Source organism: Triticum aestivum, chromosome 7B (genome assembly GCF_018294505.1).
Source record: "Triticum aestivum cultivar Chinese Spring chromosome 7B, IWGSC CS RefSeq v2.1, whole genome shotgun sequence".
In the NCBI taxonomy this organism is placed as follows: Eukaryota; Viridiplantae; Streptophyta; class Magnoliopsida; order Poales; family Poaceae; genus Triticum; species Triticum aestivum.
The window spans coordinates 270127823-270133150 of NC_057813.1; positions in this window are offsets into that span (position 1 = coordinate 270127823).

A 5328-nucleotide genomic window follows, 5' to 3' on the forward strand; every position below is an offset into this window, starting at 1 on the left:
CGATGACCTAACCAAAGTCCTCGAGAGCACCTCTGACAAAGTCAAAGATATGGAACAGGAGATTGGGATTCCTCGGATAGCCCGCCAATAGCCACCACACCTTCTAGCAAGTGGACAGTGACCTCGAGCTATGACAACTATATGGTAGGCACCCCCGACCGCAACACTAGGGAAGGTGGCAACGGCAACAGAAATAATAACGGGGGAGGTGAAGACGACAACCAGCCGGGAATAACAACAACAATGGCGAGAATGCCAATCCCAATGGCAATGCAGATGAGCCTCATAGCGATCTCGTCCCAGCAACCACGACATTTTGAATGAGTCACTCGGCAACTCGAATCACAATGCGTCAAGGCTAAGATTGGCTGGCACGGCCCGAAAGATAACCAGCGAGAAGCAATGCCTCCGCGAAGGCGCACAATACCTGGAGGACTGCGGGAACAAGCTCTTCCAGACCGAAGAGGTGCTCAAAGCCAAGGTGCAATAGGTGACAACCAATAAAGCGCCACCAAGCTACTACAAGAACCTCCTAAAGGATCTGGATGCTTGTCGACCACAACGCGATATCCAAGTGCCAGTGGTCCAAAGACCGCTGATACACATCGAGGAATGATACTGACTTGCATGCGCTCGAGGCGTCGGAACATCAGCATACCCACGTCACCATGTTTAGTGACATGGCTGGCCCAAAACCGATCTCTAGTTTCTGCACCAAGGACAACCATCGTCCTCCGCCTAACGACCCATCTCCTCGGATGATCTACTGGCCTAGGCGTTGCCCGGAAGCATTTGTTGATTAAGCGGGACCGATGGCTTTGATGGAAAAATAGGGACCAGCACGCCTACTCCAAATACAGATTTGTTGGAAGCTATGATGCTAGTCACACCATCAACGTTGCCCGCACTCGAGCCGGCCCATCTGCAGCACATCCTCACTGCTTCTCAGATTGGGTGAAGGCTCACGAGCTCCTGATGGGCTTCAAGATCGTCAACATCAAGAAATATGACGACTCGACAAACCCTTCGGTTTGGATCGAGGACTGTATTCTTGTGGTTCACATGGCAAACAACAATGATTTACATGCCATAAAATGCCTGCTTCTAAAATTGAAGGGCTCAACTCACGCTGGCTGCACACTCTGCCACCTGGGTCAATCGACTAATGGGCCGCACTCGAGGCTGAGTTCATGGCAAATTTCCAGGGCACCTAAGTTAAAAGCCCATGGATACCGACGATCTGGCCCTTGTAGTGTAGAAGTCGGGCGAGCCCATACGCAAGTTTTGGGCCCATTTCCTTAAAAAGAAGAATGCAATCGTCAATTGTAACAATGTTGAAGCCCTCGCGGCATTCAGGAATAATATCAACAATGAGTGGCTTTCTAGAGACTTCGATCATTATAAGCTGAGGACCATGGCCAAACTCACGGTCATGATGACAAAATTATGTGCCAGAGAGGACAATTGGCTTGCCAAGAACAAGGAGTGGAATGGAGCCCCTGGCCCATCCGAGGTACACAATGGGAACGGAAATCCACAATGCAACCAAAAGAACAAGCATCGCAACAGAAGTGACAGCGACACTGAGGACAGCAAGGTCAATGCAGGGTTTAGAAACTAGCACCATGGCGGCGGGACAAAGAAGAAACTCTTCCAGGGGAGAAGGGGTAGCGAATATGAGCTTGAGAAAATCCTGGATCAGCCATGTGCCATACACCTAGGTACAATAGAAAACCCTGCCACCCACACAAATCGGAATTGCTAGGTCATCAAGCAAGCCTCGTGAGCTGAAACGGCAACCCAGGAAGAAAGTCAACCTTATAATCATGATAAAGAAGATGGGCAGCAGCCTTGACCAGGCAACGCTGGCCAGAAAAATTCCCTCCAAAGCTGAAGGATGTCACATGATTTATGCATCCCACTTCACCAAAAAGGAATAGAATCGCGCGCTCCGCGAAGTGTACGTCGTGGAGCCCGAGGAACCGAAGTATAACCCTTGGTCGAAAATTCCAATCATGGTCAATCGTCGGAACCACCCGACAAGTGACGAGGATCATAATGGATGGCGGCAGTTGTAACACCCACGATGCGGCTATATCTCCCACGTGTCGAAGCACGACTTAGAGGCATAACCGCATGGTGGTTTTGTCGCAAGAAGGGTCATCTTCACACAATCCCATGTAATGAACAAGAATGGGATAAAGAGAGTTGGCTTACAATCGCCACTTCACACAATACATAATTAAGATCATACATCATTCAAAATACACTCATAGACCGACTACGGTCAAATTCAAATGAAAAGAAGACAACCCCAAATGCTAGATCCCCGATCGTCCCGACTGGGCTCCGCTATTGATCATCTGGAAATGAAACATAGTAACGACCAAGGTCCTCATCAAACTCCCACTTCAGCTCAGTTGCGCCGCTTGCGCTGGTATCCTCGGCACCTGCATCTATTTTGGTAGAATCTATGAGTCACGAGGACTCAGCAATCTCAAACCCGCGAGATCAAGACTATTTCAGCTCATGGGTAGGAAAAGGGGGGGTAATATGGTGGAGCTGCAGCAAGCACTAAGCATATATGGTGGCTAACATATGCAAGTGAGAGCGAGAAGAGAAGCAACGCATCGGTCGAGAAGCTACAAGTGATCAAGAAGTGATCAAGAAGTGATCCTGAATCTACTTACGTTCATACATAACCCAAACCGTGTTCACTTCCCGAACTCCGCCGAGAAGAGACCATCACGGCTACACACGTTGTTGATGCATTTTAATGAAGTCAAGTGTCAAGTTATCTACAACCGGACATTAACAAATTCCCATCTGCCTCATAAACGCAGGCACGGCTTTCGAAAGATAATATACCCTGCAGGGGTGTCCCAACTTAGCCCATCACAAGCTCTCACGGTCAACGAAGGATATACCTTCTCCCGGGAAGACCCGATCAGTCTCAGAATCCCGGTTCACAAGACATTTCGACAATGGTAAAACAAGACCAGCAAAGCCGCCCGATGCGTCGACAAATCCCGATAGGAGCTGCACATATCTCGTTCTCAGGGCAACACCGGATGAGACTAGCTACGAGTAAAACCAGCATTCGAGTTTCCCCGAGGTGGCCCCGCAGGCAGCTCAGTTCGGGCCAACACTTGAAGGAGCACTGGTCCGGGGGGGGTTAAATAAAGATGACCCTCGGGCTCGCGAAAACCCAAGGGAAAAAGGTTTAGGTGGCAAATGGTAAAACCAAGGTTGGGCCTTGCTGGAGGAGTTTTATTCAAAGCGAACTGTCAAGGGGGTCCCATAAATCACCCAACCATGTAAGGAACACAAAATCAAGGAACATAATACCGGTATGACGGAAACTAGGGCGGCAAGAGTGGAACAAGACACCAGGCATAGGCCGAGCCTTCCACCCTTTACCAAGTATACAAGGTGCATTAATTAAACAGGAGATATTGTGATATCCCAAAATATCCATGTTCCAACCAGGAACAAACTTCATCTTCACCTGCAACTAGCAACGCTATAAGAGGGGGGCTGAGCAAAAGCAGTGACATAGCCAAACAACGGTTTGCTAGGACAGGATGATTAGAGGTTTGACATGGCAACAGGGAGGCATGATAAACAGTGACAGGTAGAGCTAACATAGCGAAAGAGCGAGCAACTAGCAAAGCAAAGATAAAAGTGATATCGAAGGCATGGTCATCTTGCCTGCAAAGTTCTCAGAATTGTCGACGGCTATCCTCGTTAGCGTACTCAACAGGTTCCTCGTGCACGTACTCGTCTCCTGGCTCTACCCAAAGCAAGAACACAAGCAAAGGAACCACAATAAATCACGGTGCAATGCACAAGCAACATGATGCAATACATGTCATGATATGCGAGATGTGATATGCAATGCGTATGCGTGCTCCGGGAGGAAAAAGGATGAACAAGGCATCAACTTGGCAAACCAAGTATGCCTCTGGAAAGATGAGGTGATTTCGGTTGAAGTTGATATAAGGATCACCGGGAACGGATGCACGGTTTGCAAATGGCAAGCAAAGCAAGAATGGCACAAATCTGCGATTAACAGCATGATGCTACTTAGCATGCAACAAGAAACTATGCTATAGCAGCCCAACATACAAACAAAACATATGGCAGTGATCTACAGGATATGCTTGACAAAATAGGAACACTGAGCTACGGCTAAATCACACCACAATAGGTTCAAACAAGCATGGCAAAAGTACAAAAGATATCAGGTTGGACATGGCATAAACAGCATCAGGTAGCAATGTTTAGAGCAAGTTATCAACATGCTACAGGAACTTATAATAGAAAAACAAGACATGACATGATTCTACTCAAAGCATAGAACAAAAGTCCCTTAGTGACCATGAGCCAAAAAGGACCAGCAGATATGAAGGCACCCATGTAAACATAGCAAGTTTCGTTAACAGATTCAGCAAACAGAGCATGGCATTTACAGAATTACGGAGGCATCTTCGCGAGCTCGATGCACTCACTACAGAGCATTTCATGATAAACTAAGCATACATCCATCAAGAGGACATGGCATAGAAGCTATACATGGCAATAACAACATCATAGCATACACGAATCAACTACAACAACCTTGGCAAAATTGAATAACATGTAAACAATCTGCCAGGAAACATTTGTAGCAAAAGTAGAGCACGAAAATGACATGCTAGACTACTCCATAATTGCAACCAGGGGCATGGATGGATAGAGCATAACCATATGTTCAAAACACCCTTACTGAAGTATCTCAAAATATGCATGGATCTCTCTGTAGCATCATGTTTACATGGCATCAACATAACAGCAGAACAGGGACTAAAATCAGCAACATCGCAAAGCCTAGTTTGCATGCTTGTGCTAGTCACCACATTGATCACAAAAATACATGGCAAGTACCTCTGTAAAGATGGAATGGCATAGTTCAAAACACATGTAGGGCTCAAATACATAAGGTGCACACATCAATCATGGCAAAAATGACAAAAGTGCATGTTCTGATAAGAATCTGAAACTAACATTATGAAGCATTCTTCTAACAGCATTTCGGACATCAAGATGAGCTCAAATGAAAATGATTCAATGAGATGAAATGATGTACTCGTCGAGTCGAACAATACGGTATGCTACACACCTAAAATGGAGCCACGGGTGCAGAGTTATGGCACGAAGAACATGGCATGATAATATGCAGACTTGGGGAAATTCGAAGGCAACCTAGGTTTTATTCCAGATCCGATCTGGATCCGGCTCGGACGTCGAGGCGGCCGGCACCTCGCCGGAGCTGGGGAGGAGGTAGGC